This window comes from Pleurodeles waltl, chromosome 1_2 (assembly GCF_031143425.1).
Source record: "Pleurodeles waltl isolate 20211129_DDA chromosome 1_2, aPleWal1.hap1.20221129, whole genome shotgun sequence".
Taxonomy (NCBI): Eukaryota; Metazoa; Chordata; class Amphibia; order Caudata; family Salamandridae; genus Pleurodeles; species Pleurodeles waltl.
In genome coordinates this window covers 1,309,987,236-1,310,004,276 of record NC_090437.1, presented here as the reverse complement: position 1 = coordinate 1,310,004,276, position 17,041 = coordinate 1,309,987,236, and positions in this window count along the sequence as shown.

The window sequence follows — 17,041 nt, the reverse complement described above, 5'->3', positions numbered from 1 at the left end:
TTCTGTCACACCTAGTGGCATTGGCCTTGCCACACTGGCTGCTTGTCCCCTTACAATGGATAAGTACAGGCAGACAGTTTCAATAAATGGTGTTGAGGCCTTGGCCTACAGGGACACAGGTGCCAGTATCACTTTGGTGACTGAAAACCTAGTGGCCCCTGAACAACACATCATTGGACAACAGTATAAAATTATTGATGTCCATAACTCCACTAAGTTTCTTCCCTTAGCTATAATTCAGTTTAGTTGGGGTGGAGTTACTGGCCCTAAGCAGGTGGTGGTATCACCTAGCTTACCTGTAGACTGTCTCTTAGGTAATGACCTAGAGGCCTCAGGTTGGGCTGATGTAGAGTTTTATGCCCATGCAGCCATGCTGGGCATCCCTGAGGAATTGTTCCCTCTCATTTCTACTGAAATAAAAAAGCAAAGGAGAGAAGGCCTGAAAACTCAGGATCCCTCTCCATCAACAGGTAAAAAGGGTATCACAGTATCCCCTAACCACCCTACCATTCAGGATACCATTCCTGTGGTGGGAGAAACCTCTCCTGGGGTGGCACCTGTTCCAAGGGAATCATCAGCTGGCAAAGCTGGACTCCCTGAGGTAGAAGTACCTCTCTGTGGGATAACTAACATTGGTGAGAAAAAGAGCACCATTTTAGTTAACATGGAGCATCCCTCCAACCCTCCCAGAGAAACTTTAGTGCAGAAACCCTGCACTGCCTCACAACACTTAGGACAGCATCCCTGCCCTAGTGTGGAGCTCATAGGACAGCTTCCCTGCCCTGCTCCAACTCAAGAGAAACAGCATCCCTGTTCTCTCTTCCAGCCATATGGACAAAGTTTTTGCCCAGCTATGGCTTTTCTGAGACAGCATCCCTGTCTGGCATTTCCATCACTACAAATAGGTTCAGTGGACAATTCCCACTGCTCTAAACTAAAACTTACTGATAGAAACTCTGAAAATACATCTTCACATTGTTGCTTAGCTAAAAAACTTCAAACAGGGTGGTTTACATCCCCACAGGGAAGTAACCATATAGTGGATGATAAAGGGAGTAACCAGTCTATTGCAGAGCTACTCTCTACTTATCACCACTTAGACAATAAAGTCTCAACTGGCCAAGGTTAGCCTTATTGTCCTTCGTTTGGGGGGGGGGGTTGTGTGAGAAAGTAGCCTCTTTCTAGCCTTGTTACCCCCACTTTTGGCCTGTTTGTGAGTGTATGTCAGTGTGTTTTCACTGTCTCACTGGGATCCTGCTAGCCAGGGCCCAGTGCTCATAGTGAAAACCCTATGTTTTCAGTATGTTTGTTATGTGTCACTGGGACCCTGCTAGTCAGGACCCCAGTGCTCATAAGTTTGTGGCCTATATGTATGTGTTCCCTGTGTGGTGCCTAACTGTCTCACTGAGGCTCTGCTAACCAGAACCTCAGTGGTTATGCTCTCTCTGTACAAATTGTCACTAACAGGCTAGTGACCAATTTTACCAATTTATATTGGCTTACTGGAACACCCTTGTAATTCCCTAGTATATGGTACTGAGGTACCCAGGGTATTGGCGTTCCTGGAGATCCCTATGGGCTGCAGCATTTCTTTTGCCACCCATAGGGAGCTCTGACAATTCTTACACAGGCCTGCCACTGCAGCCTGAGTGAAATAACGTCCACGTTATTTCACAGCCATTTTACACTGCACTTAAGTAACTTATAAGTCACCTATATGTCTAACCTTTACCTGGTAAAGGTTAGGTGCAAAGTTACTTAGTGTGAGGGCACCCTGGCACTAGCCAAGGTGCCCCCACATTGTTCAGGGCCAATTCCCCGGACTTTTTGAGTGCGGGGACACCATTACACGCATGCACTACATATAGGTCACTACCTATATGTAGCTTCACAATGGTAACTCCGAATATGGCCATGTAACATGTCTATGATCATGGAATTGCCCCCTCTATGCCATCCTGGCATAGTTGGTACAATCCCATGATCCCAGTGGTCTGTAGCACAGACCCTGGTACTGCCAAACTGCCTTTCCCGGGGTTTCACTGCAGCTGCTGCTGCTGCCAGCCCCTCAGACAGGCTTCTGCCCTCCTGGGGTCCAGCCAGGCCTGGCCCAGGATGGCAGAACAAAGGACTTCCTCTGAGAGAGGGTGTTACACCCTCTCCCTTTGGAAAATGGTGTGAAGGCAGGGGAGGAGTAGCCTCCCCCAGCCTCTGGAAATGCTTTCATGGGCACACATGGTGCCCATTTCTGCATAAGCCAGTCTACACCGGTTCAGGGACCCCTTAGCCCTGCTCTGGCACGAAACTGGACAAGGGAAAGGGGAGTGACCACTCCCCTGACCTGTACCTCCCCTGGGAGGTGCCCAGAGCTCCTCCAGTATGCTCCAGACCTCTGCCATCTTGGAAACAGAGGTGCTGCTGGCACACTGGACTGCTCTGAGTGGCCAGTGCCATCAGGTGACGTCAGAGACTCCTTCTGATAGGCTCCTTCAGGTGTTGCTAGCCTATCTTCTCTCCTAAGTAGCCAAACCCTCTTTTCTGGCTATTTAGGGTCTCTGCTTTGGGGATTTCCTTAGATAACGAATGCAAGAGCTCATCCGAGTTCCTCTGCATCTCTCTCTTCACCTTCTGCCAAGGAATCGACTGCTGACCGCGCTGGAAGCCTGCAAAACTGCAACAAAGTAGCGAAGACGACTACTGCAACTCTGTAACGCTGATCCTGCCGCCTTCTCAACTGTTTTCCTGGTGGTGCATGCTGTGGGGGTAGTCTGCCTCCTCTCTGCACTAGAAGCTCCGAAGAAATCTCCCGTGGGTCGACGGAATCGTCCCCCTGCAACCGCAGGCACCAAAGAACTGCATCACCGGTACCCTGGGTCTCCTCTCAGCACGACGAGCGAGGTCCCTTGCATCCAGCAACTCTGTCCAAGTGACTCCCACAGTCCAGTGACTCTTCAGTCCAAGTTTGGTGGAGGTAAGTCCTTGCCTCCCCACGCCAGACTGCATTGCTGGGAACCGTGACTTTTGCAGCTACTCCGGCCTCCGTGCACTTCCGGCGGAAATCCTTTGTGCACAGTCCAGCCTGGGTCCACGGCACTCTAACCTGCATTGCACGACCTCCTAAGTTGTTCTCCGGCGACGTGGGACTCCTTTGTGCGACTTCAGGTGAGCACCGTTTCACGCATCCTCGTAGTGCCTGTTTCTGGCACTTCTGCGGGTGCTACCTGCTGCTGAGAGGGCTCCCTGTCATGCTCGACGCCCCTTCTGTCTCCAGATGCAATTGGCGACATCCTGGTCCCTCCTGGGGCACAACAGCATCCAAAAACCCTAACCGCACGATTTGCAGCTAGCAAGGCTTGTTGGCGGTCTTTCTTCAGGAAAACACTTCTGCACGACTCTCCACGGCGTGGGGGATCCGTCCTCCAAAGGGGAAGTTCCTAGCCCTTGTCGTTCCTGCAGAATCTCCAGCTTCTACTGTCCAGTAGCAGCTTCTTTGCACCCACAGCTGGCATTTCCTGGACATCTGCCCATCTCCGACTTGCTTGTGACTTTTGGACTTGGTCCCCTTGTTCCACAGGTACCCTCGACTGGAAATCCATCGTTGTTGCATTGCTGGTTTGTGTCTTTCCGGCAGAATTCCCCTATCACGACTTCTGTGTCCTTTGGGGAACTTTAGTGCACTTTGCACTCACTTTTCAGGGTCTTGGGGTGGGCTAATTTTCTAACCCTCACTATTTTCTAATAGTCCCAGCGACCCTCTACAAGGTCACATAGGTTTGGGGTCCATTCGTGGTTCACATTCCACTTTTGGAGTATATGGTTTGTGTTGCCCCTATCCCTATGTGTCCCCATTGCATCCTATTGTAACTATACTTTGTTTGCAATGTTTTCTAAGACTATACTGCATATTTTTGCTATTGTGTATATATATCTTGTGTATATTTCCTATCCTCTCACTGAGGGTACACTCTAAGATACTTTGGCATATTGTCATAAAAATAAAGTACCTTTATTTTTAGTATAACTGTGTATTGTGTTTTCTTATGATATTGTGCATATGACACTAAGTGGTACTGCAGTAGCTTCACACGTCTCCTAGTTCAGCCTAAGCTGCTCTGCTAAGCTACCATTATCTATCAGCCTAAGCTGCTAGACACCCTATACACTAATAAGGGATAACTGGGCCTGGTGCAAGGTGCAAGTACCCCTTGGTACTCACTACAAGCCAGTCCAGCCTCCTACAGGGTGTGATCACCATTTGCCCACCAAGGCAGCTTCACCTCTGAGGCTCGCCTTTTGGTTAAACATGCTGAGTGGCTTCCTGCAAGGAGGTGGTAACATCTCCCTCTGTAGCAGGTTACTATTGTTACTGAGCCTGTGAGGTATTCACACTACTCCCCAGGAGAGAAGAAGGCTGTCTGGTGGCCAGTAATCATGCATGGCCACTGGACAAACTAAGCAACAGACTGGCAACTTTCTGAATGTTGCCTTTCCTTAAAGGTGACATTAGATTCGACTTGGGCTTCAATTCAGGTTCAGTGCTACAATTATTTAGATACCTTGAAGTACCCTAGTAGTCCCATTCAGAAGTTAGCCAGACTGAGTGGTCAGCTGGTAACACCATGTCAGGCAATGGGGCCACTAACCTTTTCAAAGCAAGAATGACAATCTGTAAAGTTTGCTGCCAGGGCATAATAAACAGCTCCCTGCCTTAGGGCTCCATAGGTCTTCCATAGGGGAGACATATGTTTTCTTAAGGGAAGTAGGGACTTTGCTACTGGTTTAAATGGCAAAGTTGAACTAACATTTTTAAAACTGCTCTTTCAGGCTGCAGTGGCAGGCTGGGAGCCATTTTGTACTTTGTCACATACAGGGTGGCACAATCAGTTCTGTAGCCCTTGTGGATTGTCCGACTTATATGCCCTGGGTAATCTTGGTACCATAAACTAGAGACTTTCAAGTAAGTCAGCTTATGCCAACTCGGGGCAGCTTATTCAACATACATTTTGTAATGGGTTAGAACACTGGCACTGAGGTCCGGTTAGCAGGCCTTGAAAAACCAGTGGCATTAGTCCAAACCTTTCGGGTGATCATGCAAAAAGAGGTATTTCCTTACAGAATGTCTAACCCACTTTCATCATGGAATGGACTTTCCATTGCACTATGCAACACTGTAAAAATGTTAAGGTCTCTGCCGTGGGAACCAAGATCTGCACTCTTTTCATTTATTACACAGCTGTAGAAATATAATTTATTCAGTTTGCAATGGGAAATGATAGTAGTTGTGGAATAATTGAGAAATTGAATGCTCTTGGGGTTGGAGTGATGTACATACCAGGACAATAATGCCTCAAATAAATAAACTGCCCCAGCCGGTAGTGTTGCTTCATTGGTGAAATCACATCTACATTTATAAGCTGAATATAAGTAACAGAAGCTAGAGGAGACCAACATATTCAGGTTGGCAAGCAGCCCCAGCCTGGGTCTTCCCCTCAAAGATCAACAAGAAGGTAAAACACTTCGCAGCATTCAGAACATGTCATGAGATTCCTCAGCTGAACCATAAAAAGAGACACTCCACAGATACACTCCTTGTGACATGATGACAAATATCAGTTGGGCACAGGAATTATCAAATATGGGCCTTTTAATGGGCTATCACTAGATAGAGCCACCACCTTCTCAACCAATATGGGGTTGTAAAAGTACAAGTGGCCAAGCTCCAGGATCTTGTCAGCAGCTAAATTGTTTGAGAATGCCTTACCAGAGGTGAAGACCGGCATTATTCAGTATCAGTTATGACCTTGGAATATACTCTTTTTCAGAGCAGAAACATTATATGAAGCTCTTAGCGGCTTCTAACGATTGCATAACCATGGGTACATATTGCACGGAAGTAGTGAAAGATTATGAAGTACCAACTAGAGTAATTTGGACATGCATTAAGTCCTAAAGAGGTTTCAGGATATCAATGTCCCAGATGAGGTCAGTTTCATAAGCATGGTCTACTACCATGGACATTTCACAGGTAACCTAGCACTACATCACTGACCCATTACTTGATCTTCTTTATGTTAATATATCTTTATTAACCTTTCACAAAGTAAGCAATTGTGCTTCCCTATTATATATAAGTAAGGTATCAACACAAGCCTGAAAGACAGTTCTTGTGAGGCTTGCTCACCAGATTGAACAGTACCAACATATTTTTTTTAATCTTTGACACAGCAATGGGTACCTCTTGCACCATATCAGATTGGTCTTCTAATCAGTCACCATAAAAGTATTTGCCATCTAACAGAGTTGCAGGGATATGTAACTAGGTGGTTTTCCTTTGATTTCCAGGATTTCTTTTGAGCTCACAAATGTTTTATTTTCTTTCATACGTATGCTATGTGAGAGTCTTATGAGACTGCAGGTCACTTTATGTATGAAGGCATGCTTATCAGGGATAACTCATGCAAAGTGAAAACTAACATGAAAATGAAAGGAGCAGTTTTGTCAACTAAGTTGTTAACAAGTTGAAGAATTGCCATTGAGTTGAGAAATGGATCTTGTCAATGGACTATCACTGAAGAAATATGGATGCAATCTATTAGAAAAGCAGAAAAATGTTTTAATGCATAGAGACATTACACTTTTGAGAGACCATATTTTCCCAAATGATACTAGACCTCATTGAGAGATAAGCAGTTGTATGATATTAATAGTAATTTATCTTGTATGGGTGACAGATTTGATGGACTTGTATGGTGTCCAAAATGCGTTTATACAGACATATGTTTTATATGCAATTAACCTGTCATAGCTAACACTCTATTTCTTGAATTATGCTGCTATAGTTAGTTACAATTTCAAGAACTTTCAATAAAAAGGGTTAAAAAAATAAGTATGCTATTGAGTCATCTAATCACTTCTATTTCTGTAGCTGAAGCTTGCCCTAGGGCTTTAATCTGAGGTTACATGACACTGCTCCTGTTAGCTTTATTTTTTTGTCTTAAATTTCAAAAGAGTGGTTGTCAACTTAGCTGTCTTCATGTCTGTCTCTACCGTTGTCTTATCCGTCTTCTGCAGAATTTCCAAAATCACTTGTATGGACATAGACAAGGGCATTGGGAATCAATCTCTGGAGGATGCTTTGCCTTTCTGTCCTCTCCTACATATGTAAAAGTGTAAGCTCTGTCATGCTTATCCTGACAAAGTGACATTAACAAACTCTATGGGCAAAATCTAAGCGAGACCTGTGGTGCTTTTAAAGAATGCAGCCTTGCAACTTGTGTTTACAAGGAGCCATGGCAGCTCACCATAAAAGTTACAATGGGATAAAGATTGAACAAGCCCTCTGCATTTCAGTATGGAGGGACTCCTGCCCAGTTAGCTATCCATTGTGACTTTTGTGGTTAGGTCAGCAAATTATTTAGTTTTTTTAAGCTATACTCCTGTTTGACTCCATGATGTCCACCAGTTCACTGACCCAATACTGTGGTAAGAAATATTATTGACACAAATATTGTTTACCGCAATATTGTGGTGCTATACTTATAACGGTAAGTACCAAAATATCTGAAAAAATATCATTTACACTAATAACGTCCAAAAATATACAAAATATTTTTTTTTTTATATAAAGTTTAAAGTAGTAAATGTTTTATTATATTATACTAATATAACGTAAATGAAATGAATTACACTAATATTTAGTGCTATATATAAATATACACTTAATATAACCACACAAATGCAAACATATATATATATAGTGTAACATAATGAATACAAATATTTATTGTACATTATATTAATTTAACAATACAATTCAGTAAAATGAGTGTCTATATATATATATATATATATATATATATATATATATATATATATATATATATATATATATATATATTTCCATAGTAATGAATTTTAAATATTAAAGTAATTTAAATAATGTAAAATAAATTATGAGGACGTGGCCAAGATGGCCTCTCATCTGACTGTAAAATACTGACTCCCAGCCTCACCTGACTTGCACACAGGGCTAAGAGGGATCCCCTGTGTTGGCTCCCTTCTTGTGTGGTGGGTGGGTAGCGGCTAGGGGACATTGTGGATTCTCTCCCCTCCTGGGCCCCAAGACAGCGGCGCTCCCGGCGAAAGCCCTGTAATAGAGCCCACACTGATCAGGTGAAGCCAACAAGGTGACTGCGGTATCTCTCCTGCACCAGGGACAAGCGCAGCACGTCTGGAAATTTTTGAACATGCACCACAAAGATCAAAATAAATCAATTAACTTAGTCCATATTGTCACAAACGTAGTTTTTCTTTTTATTAGAGTGTCCTTGTATGTAAAAACAAAACAGCCAACGCGTTTCGTCCTTATTGAAGGACTTCTTCAGGGCTTATAATATAAGTGTCACTCATTTTTCCCACACATTAATGGTGATTCTTTGCAAACGGCATGTCTACAAGCAGCCAGTACCCAAGGAATAGATTTTTTTAAGCCTGCATCTGAAAAACGTTCAAGCGCAGCGCCTGCCTCCTGAGAAGAGAGAAAGCGGACGTCGGGCCCTCTCCCGGGAATGAACTACAAGAAGTGCTGTCATGGAGGAGACCAATGCTGAGGGCCAACAAGACGCCGCCCAACCCACCCCCACAAGGCCCGTGGCCCTCAGGTACAGCAGCGACTGCGCGAAGTGGCTTGATCCCCTAGTGTAAAGTGGTTGGTGTGGTTTGACCTGTCCCGGGCCCAGGCCCGAACCAGAGCCCCCCCACCGGATGCACGTCTGATCCTGCTCATCCAGATCACAAACTCAGTGCTGAGGATCTTGGCCCCATTCCAAAAGACAAGCAGGGCCTCCATTACACGGAGACCCAGCTAGATCCGTAAGGCGATCGTCAGGCGTCCTCAACATAATGCACAGAGGTGAGAGGGGGCTTATTACTCTGACCAAGGTGGCCTGACTTTGTGCACACCTTATTGCTCAGGATGGCGCTGGGTGGACGGACTCGTCCCGATTGACACACAGCACCTGGCCGATCATGGTCACGCCCCCCCCCCCCCAATGTGAAGAACTGAAAACCTGTCCATGGAGGATACCTGTCTGAGAAGGTAGGCCCAGGCTACACGATACACAGCACAACAGCGGCGATAGTGATTCACCAGACCATTTACCATCACAAAACCACCAAAACTCTTCACAAGCCTGTGGCGTGCTGTTCGCCTGCTATCAAAGAGGATCTCCAGACAGTCAAAAGAGATCTCTCCCAAGATATGAAAGCAATGCGCAAAGACATAGCATAACTCGGGGACAAAGGGGGTCATTACAACCCTGGCGTACGGTGTTAAAGCGGCGATAAGACCGCAAACAGGCCGGCGGACAAAAAAAGGGAATTATGACCCTGGCGGAAACCGCCAACAAAGACAGCCACTTTAACACACCGCCCACCACGGCGGTACAGACAAGCAGCGCGGCGGTCACCGCCAACAGACAGGCGGGAGACAATGTACCGCCCATAGTATCAGAACACACCAATCCGCCACCTTTTCCAGGGCGGATTCACCGCGGATAAAAACACGGCGGAAACAGCTTTTGCTATGGGAAAACGCTCACCTGAACACACTCCACGAGGAACAACGACTCCATGGAGCCGGAACTCCAAATACTACCTGCCCTTGTCTTTCTGCTCCTCTATGACCAACAGCGACGTAGGCGCCGAAGATACCGGTGAGTACTGCACCTACGACACGGGGGAGGCAAAAGTTAGGTGGACACCCACCAAACACCCCCACGCCCACCCTCGCATATCACAACATACACACCAATGCAGTCAAAAATATCACATGAACAACCCATAATCCCCCCGGAAGAATGCAAAGACAAAGCGAATTGCGGTCAAACATTGTAATGTGCCAATATACATGTCATACAAAAATATACTGATATATATCTCGAAATCTGTCATAATTATATATACAATACAAGAAGTAGTGCAGATATGTACACAACAATGTCTGTGCACCAACAGTCCAAAAATGCATGGGCGAGGCCCACAATAGATACCTGACCAAAATCGGAGAGAACACTGCCGGGGCATCAGATAGAAACACTACAAGCACCTCAGGGGGAAGGGAAAGGGGGGCACCTCAGCCACATGAATGCGAAGCCAGATCCACGACGGGGCTCCATGCCCATTGATGTACATTGGAGTGCAAAGCCACAGTCTCTCAAGTCTCTACAGTGGGTGGGTTGCCCACTGTGCCATCCTGGGGAGTGCAAAGCCACAGTCTCTCAAGTCTCTACAGTGGGTGGGTTGCCCACTGTGCCATCCTGGGGAGTGCACAGCCACAGTCTCTCAAGTAGATGCAGTTCTCTACTGGTACTGGGTGGGACTGGTGCCCAGACTGGATGAGTCTCCCCGTGAAAGTTCCTGTCCTGTCACTGTCCCAGCTGCACATGGGATAAGGATGCCTGATGTGGCGGCCTATTCATACCTACACGGTCTTTGCTATGTTCAGCGGTGCTTTGCCATGGCGGTCTTTGCCCTGTTCAGCGGTGCTTTGCCATGGCGGTCTTTGCCCTGTTCAGCTGTGCTTTGCCATGGCGGTTCAGGACTGTTCAGCTGTGCTTTGACATGGCGGTCTTTGCCCTGTTCAGCGGTGCTTTGCCATGGCGGTTCAGGACTGTTCAGCGGTGCTTTGCCATGGCGGTCTTTGCCCTGTTCAGCGGTGCTTTGCCATGGCGGTTCAGGACTGTTCAGCGGTGCTTTGACATGGCGGTCTTTGCCCTGTTCAGCGGTGCTTTGCCATGGCGGTTCAGGACTGTTCATCAGTGCTTTGACATGGCGGTTCTGATACTGACATTGGTGTGTGGCATGACGATCTCCACACTGGACATTGGTGTGTGGCATGACGATCTCCACACTGGACATTGGTGTGTGGCATGACGATCTCCACAATGGACATTGGTGTGTGGCATGACGTTCCATCATTGCCCAGCCGGGCTGTGGCATCCTGGCCCCTCCTGGACTGTGACTCCGGCGGGCGGTGGTCTCTGGACCAGTGACGATACTTGGGCCCTCCTGGGCTGTGACTCTGGCGGTGGTCTCCTGACCAGTAACGATACTTGGGCCCTCCTGGGCTGTGACTCTGGCGGTGGTCTCCTGACCAGTAACGATACTTGGGCCCTCCTGGGCTGTGACTCCGGCGGTGGCCTCCTGACCAGTAACGATACTTCGGCCCTCCTGGGCTGTGACTCCGGCGGTGGTCTCCTGACCAGTAACGATACTTGGGCCCTCCTTGGCTGTGACTCCGGCGGTGGTCTCCTGACCAGTAACAACGGTGCTGGCGGTTGTGTCTGGACCGCCGGAAATGATGGCGCACTTCTCCGCCGTGACACTCACAACAGGCTGGGGAGACTTCCTCTGGACCTTCCCCACCTTTTTTGGAGTTACAGCTGACTCACCAATCGCCTTCGATCCCATTTCAGTTGTAGTCCCACCAGGAGTCTTGACACGGTACGTCGTCCACTCTCCAATTTCAGAGCCTTTACAGGGGGTGGGCTGACAGTGCCTTGGCTCCGGGTCCTACTGCCTGCCCTGGTGGACAGTGCACTCCAAAAACCTGGAACACGCACCACTGGTACTGGAGGCTTTTTGGCTGAGGCGCTACGACGGGACTGATGAATTGGAGGGGGGAAGGGGGCAAAAGGTCAATTTGACATAGGGACAGTTTCTGACGGACACTGGGATGGGTAGTTGGAGGGGGTCTGGGAGTGGAGGAAGAGGAGGTGGTTGTAGGAGGGGTCACTTTAGGTGTTTTGGGTGCAGGTGCAGGTACTGGAGGCTGTCGTGAGGTGGATGGATGTTGGGTGAGTGATTGCCGGCGTTTGTGTAATTTGGGAGGGGGCGTCACAGACACACTGGGAGAGGACACAGGGGACGTGTAAATGGCAGTGGGGGTGCTGAGTGCAGGTGAGCGGCTTGTGGTGGTGGGTGTCCTGGTGCGAGTCCTAGTGCCTGTAGATGTGGTGCATGCAGGTGTGTGTGTAGACGAGACTGGGAGGGAGGAGGGAGAATAGGAGGAGGGGGACACAGTGGAGACAGTAGATGTTGCTGTGTCTGTATGGGTGTGATGCTTGTGTGAGTGCCTGTGGTGTGTGTTGTGCCTATGTTTGCTTGAGCTACTTTTGGGTGTTGACTTGTGTGCATGCTGGTCTGTAGGTGTGCTTGGGATGGGCTGGGGTACAGGGGATTGGGTCTGGGTGGAGGAAGTTGGAGGGGGGAGGCTGGACACAGGGACAATGGCTGCCATCAGTGCTGAGGCCAGAGATTGCAGGGTTCGCTGAAGGACAGCCTGACCAGAATGAATGCCCTCCAGGAATGCATTACTGTGTTGCAACTCTCGTTCTACACCCTGGATGGCATTCACAATGGTAGACTGCCCAACAGTGAGTGACCTGAGGAGGTCAATGGCCTCCTCACTGAGGGCAGCAGGGGTGACAGGGGCAGGGCCTGAGGTGCCTGGGGCGAAGGTGATACCCACCCTCCTGGGTGAGCGGGCACGGGGCGAACGCTGAGGGGCTGCTGGGAGGGCGGTGCTGGTAGGGGAGGTGGCGGCTGTACCTGTAGAAGTGGGGTGCACAGATGGTGCCGCCACCACAGGGGAGCTCACATCGGCGGACGAGTCAGTGTCGCTGGTTGCTGATCCTGTGGCCGACGTGAAGCTCCCCTCGCCCTCCGTCTCACTGGTGCATTCAGAGTCTGTGGTGTGGCCCTCCATGGCCATGTGGGATGCAGCTCCCTCGTGCTCCGGTGCCACTGTACCTCCGCCTGATGATGCTGATGTACAAAAGGACAGGGAGAGCAGGAAAAGGGGGGGAGACAGAAGAAAGAGAGTTTTAGTGCATGGCATACCGCTACCGTTGGCGGACAAGACAGACGCAGCAGCCCCATGCATTACGCCGTGCTCCTGCCCTCTGCACATGCAATTTCTGGGATATGGCCTACATGGCAATGGTAGAAATCTGCGCACATGGATGGCAAAGGGGCAACTATACATCAACTTGCCACTGTTCTGAGCTGGGGTAGAGTGCCACATGGCCTACATTACAGAGGGGCCTTGCCTACCTAACTCGCCCTGGCCTAGGGACACACACAGCCCACCTCCTCCACCCAGACACCTCCACTGCACGCAAAGTCCACAGAATGAGGTTCTACTCACCCCCTTGTGTCTGCTGTGATGTCCTTAAGCGCCCATCCAACTCCGGGTAGGCCACCGCCAGGATCCGGAACATCAGGGGGGTCATGGTGCGACGGGCACCCCTCCCACGTTGGGAGGCCATCCCCAGTTGAGCCTCCGCCGTCTTCTTGCAGCAGCAGCGAATGTCCTCCCATCTCTTACGGCAGTGGGTGCCCCGTCTCTGGTGGGCCCCCAGGGTCCGGACTTCCTTGGTGATGGCACGCCAAATGTCCCTCTTCTGGTGGGCGCTGACCTACATGACATGCACAAGGAAAGAGGAACAGTCATTACCTACTGCACCGTCAATGTGAGTGGCCCCCTCCCTACTCTGGCCATGTGGCCCATTCATTCCCATGCATTTATGTTCTATGATCTCTGCACCCTTCTCTCTTCCAACCAGCCCTCTCCACCCAGGCATAGCCCATCCAACGTGCTCCCTGTGTACTGACCTGTTGGTCTGGAGGACTGTAGAGTAGCATGTACTGGGGGAGGACCCCATCCACAAGTTTCTCCAACTCCTGTGCAGTGAAGGCAGGGGCCCTTTCCCCAGACGCAGCAGCCATCGTTGCTTCAAGACCGAGGTCACAGCAGCACTAGCAGTGTAGGTCCTCTACTGTCGAAGGTCAGGTATCTAGTGATTGAAGAGATAGAAAATGGCGGTGACGTCCGCGGCGGTGACGTCCGCGGCGGGGCGCATCATCCCCGCCGGCGCACCTGTTCATTGGCTCCTGGGACCCATAGGTTCCAATGTTAACCAATGCAGCATTGTGCCGCGCTCTACGACCGCCTACCGCGACGGTGTCCAACGCCAGCGCAGTTACCCCACAATTCCATTGTCCCATTTTAGAGGTCAGGCAGCCGCCATTTCAGGGGCCCACATGGCTTCATTTACTACTGCGTCACACATAGCTAGGCCTATAATCAACACACATACAGGAAGGGGTTTTGTGAGTGGTGTAGTCTTGTGTGTAACTGTGGGTACATACCTGGAGGAATAGTGACTGGTTCTTCGCTGTTGTCCTTCTTAGGCACCGTCAGCTGGGACATATGAGAAGATGGCGGAATCCTCCGGTGTACCGACCGCTGGTGGACCTGTTGACAATGGAAGAAAGATATTTGATCGTGACCTACCGGTTTGACTGTGCCACAATCCAGGAACTATGTAGCCAGTTGGAGCCAGACCTGATGTCACCAATCCGCCATCCGACTGGAATCCCCCCTGACGTGCAGGTGCTATCAGTGCTCCATTTCCTTGCAAGTGGGTCATCTCAGACTACTGTGGCCATGGCATCAGGGATGTCCCAGCCTATGTTTTCCAACGTTTTGTCCAGAGTGTTGGCTGCCCTGCTGAAACACGTAAGAAGATACATCATTTTCCCTGAGGTGGAGGATTTGCCTACAGTTAAAGGTGACTTCTATGCCCTTGGACATATCCCCAACGTCATAGGTGATATTGATGGGACCCATGTAGCTCTGGTCCCCCCCCCAGAGGAGTGAACAGGTGTGCAGGAACAGGAAGAGTTATCATTCGATGAATGTCCAGATGGTCTGTTTGGCAGACCAGTACATCTTGCAGGTAAATGCTATGTTCCCTGGCTCTGTGCATGACGCCTACATCCTGCGGAATAGCAGCATCCCTGATATGATGGGTCAACTCCAGAGGCACCGTGTATGGCTATTGGGGGTCTCTGGTTACCCCAACCTTTTGTGGCTATTGACCCCAGTGAGGAATCCCAGGACCAGGGCAGAGGAACGGTACAATGAGGCCCATGGGCGGACTAGGAGGGTGATCGAACGCACATTCGGCCTCCTGAAGGCCAGGTTCAGGTGCCTCCATATGACAGGTGGTTCCCTATTCTACTCACCGAAGAAGGTGTGTGACATCATCATCGCCTGCTCCATGCTCCATAATTTGGCATTGCGACGCCAGGTGCCTTTTCTGCAGGAGGATGATCCAGATGACGGTGTTGTAGCAGCTGTGGAGCCTGTGGACAGTGATGAGGATGAAGCTGAGGAAGACGAAAAAAACAACAGGGAGTCAGTCATACTGCAATATTTCCAGTGAGACACAGGTGAGTACATTTTCAGGTTTAACATTACATTAACTCTCACACGTCTACCTCTATCCTGTACCTACATTTCACTCACTATTTGTTAATTGAGTTGTCCCCTTCCAATTCAGTTTCACAAATGTGGTAACCTACGTGTCAACAGCTTGCACCCTTGAAAGGCTTGTGATGTGTGACATTGGTATGTTGGCCTTCCAATGGGTAACCCTTTTTGACACTGTAATTGACAATACAAAGTTCAAAATCATAGACTGACTCCAGTTTTATGAGTGTTTCAAGGGTGTTTATTTAAGTGCAGAAAAATGAAGGGGGGTTGTGAAATCGGGATGGGTTATGGTGGAAGAATGTCCATGGCAGAGTCCAGTCTATTAGTCTCACAGGTACATTGCACATCTGGCCATTGGAAGTGGAGCTGGGGCAGTTCCAATCTGGACAGGGTAACAAAGTGGGACAGTGGGGGGACAATCAGGGTAGTCTTATTTCCTGGCGGGGTCTTGCCATCTTGCTCTGTCCTGTTCCTGGATCTCAGGGACCGCTTTCGTGGTGGTTGTCCGTCTGCAGGGGATGGGGTGCTGGTGTGGTGGTCCTGTGGCGGGGCGTCCTGTCCACTAGCGCCGGCAGAGGTGGTGGGCAGTTCATCGTCCTGGCTAGTGTCAGGGGCCCCTTGGAGTGCCACAGTCTCCCTCAAGGTCTGCTGTATGTCCTTCAGCACCCCTACGATGGTGCCCAAGGCGGAGCTGATGGTCCTGAGCTCCTCCCTGAACCCCAAATACAGTTCGTCCTGCAGGCGCAGGGTCTCCTACAACTTGTCCAGGACCGTAGCCATCGTCTCCTGGGAGTGGTGGTATGCTCCCATGATGGAGGATAGGGCCTCGTGGAGAGTTGGTTCCCTTGGCCTGTCCTCCCTCTGTCACACAGCAGCCCTCCCAGTTCCCCTGTGTTCCAGTGCCTCCGTCCCCTGGACCGTGTGCCCACTGCCACTGCCCCCAGGTCCCTGTTGTTGTTGGGGTGGTGGGTTAGCCTGGGTGCCCTGTAGTGGTGGACACACCGCTGATTGACCTGTCCTGGGTAGGAAGGTATGGGCCCGCTGGGTGGGTGCTGTGCTGGTGTTACCAGAGGGTGGAAGTTCGGTGTTGGGCTGTGGCTGGGCAAGGGGAACCGACTGTCCTGAGGCCCACGATGGTCCGGGCTGGTCATCAAGGTCCAGAAGGGCAGAGCTGCTGTCGTCACTGTGGGCCTCTTCTGGGGGTGGAGTGGTGTTGTCTGGACCCTCTGGTGTGGTGACGTTCCTTCGGGTTCCTGCGGGGGTATAAGTACATGATTATTGCATGTGTGTGTTTCATGGTGTGCAATGGTTGGGTGTGTGTGTACCCCAGTGCAGGCATTCCTGTGTGGGGGCTTGTGTGCTGATGGTTGGGGGGTGTTCTGGGTATGTGCAGTGGGCATGCTTTAGTGATGGGTATCCATGCTTAGTTGTGTCAGGCAGGTCTTGGGGTTGGGATGGGTGGTTGGTGTTATGGGTACATTAGTGAGGAGTTAGGGTGATAGGGGAGGGTGTGAGGGTGGGGGTGTGTGATTGCATGCAGGTAAGGTGGGGGATATGATAGTTAAGATTTGACTTACCAGTGTCCGTTCCTCCAACGACTCCTGCGAGGCCCACAGGATGCAAGATGGTCAAGACTTGCTCCTCCCATGTTGTTAGTTGTGGGGGAGAAGGTGGGGGTCCGCCGCCAGTCTGCTGTACCGC